The sequence below is a fragment of the Carlito syrichta genome, unplaced genomic scaffold, assembly GCF_000164805.1.
Source record: "Carlito syrichta isolate Samal-C Ts95f unplaced genomic scaffold, Tarsius_syrichta-2.0.1 Scaffold241655, whole genome shotgun sequence".
Lineage (NCBI taxonomy): Eukaryota > Metazoa > Chordata > Mammalia > Primates > Tarsiidae > Carlito > Carlito syrichta.
Genome location: NW_007185751.1, coordinates 49,921 through 51,480, shown reverse-complemented (window position 1 = coordinate 51,480; position 1,560 = coordinate 49,921).

Genomic DNA, 1,560 nt, shown 5'->3' with positions numbered 1-1,560 from the left:
CTTCAGGAACACCATAGCCAAGTATTCCAACAAGACCAAGGAATAAAGAGTGAGAAAATTTAGGGGGGGTCTAATCGTACTATACTGGACAAATGAGCATGACTCTGTGGTTAGGGGGAGGACCACTATCTGTTACTGACACACAAGTGCTAATCCTGCTTTTTACTTTGCTTAGAAATCACCACAGATATTTCATAACAGGTGTGTTTGCTTCCTCTGTGTAATTTTCCCAGACACGTCACACATAGTGCTCCGACTGAGTCACCTTTTCTACTCAGGAAAACTAAGTAGAAAAAAGATGCAACTGCCAGATAATTTAATTCAGAGGGAATAACATGACACTTTTTGGTTGCTTCTGAGGGACTAAAATATAGTTTGGCAGAGAGAGGGGAAATCTGGAAATTTCCAAATGCTAGAGCCAGTATGCTTCTTTTTCTTTTCTTTTCTTTTCTTTTCTTTTTTTTTTTTTTTTTTTTTTTGAGTTGTGGCACACTCATGATCAACCCAGTGTCGACCTGCTGGGCTCTGGCGATCCTTCCACCTTAGCCTTCCAAGTAGCCGGAACTACGGGCACGCAGTACCACACCCAGCTATTTTTTTTATTTATTGTAGAAACGAGGTCTTGCCACAGTATGTTTCTTAAGCCTTCTATAATTGTTGAATTCTTTCACTCCTTTTTGTGTGCTTCCTGAATAATGAAATCAGGGCAGGATAATCCACACCATACTCCCTGAACAATAGGTGAGTAGGCTGAGGCTTGAAATTAATAAGGCAATATTTTGCCAATGAACATATTATTGGGCTCAATATCGTGAGTAATAAACATATAATTATTGAATATGAATCATTGAACATTAGTGAGCTCAAACTTGACTTTTAAATTCACAATCGCCGGGCTCGGTGGCTGAGCCTGTAATCCCAGTGCTTTGGGAGGCTGAGGTGAGTGGATTGCCTGAGCCCGTAAGTTCGAGACCCACTTGGGCAACTTGGTAAGACCTCATCTCTACAATAAATCAAAAACTAGCCGGGCATGGTAGCGCACGCCTGTAGTTCCAGCTACTTGGAAGGCTGAGGCGGAAGGATAGCTGGAGCCCAGCAGGTGTAGGCTGCGGTGGCCAGGAGTGGCCACTGCACTCCAGTCTGGGTAACAGAGTGAGACTCCAACTCAAAAAAAAAAAAAAAATTCACAATCTTAGATTAAATCCTTAATCTATTACTTGCAGGCATTCTACCAAAAACTTTTAGTATCTAAATTTTTTTATAAATTCAGTGAAAAGTATTGGCAATATTTAACTTTAAGGCATGTGATTTACATTTCTAGTATATAACTGACCTGGGGTTAATTAGAAAATTAGGAGACCCTTGTCTTTCAATCATCATGTGTAAGAAAATAACCTTCTACAAAGTCCGAATTAAAAATTATGCACATGTCCAGAACACTTTTAAAAGTGTAAAACAGAATGGCAAAATGTTACGTGTAACCCTACTAAAAGATACAATTCCACACAATTCCATTTAAACATAGAATTGCATTTTTAAAAATCTATCAAATGTAATTAA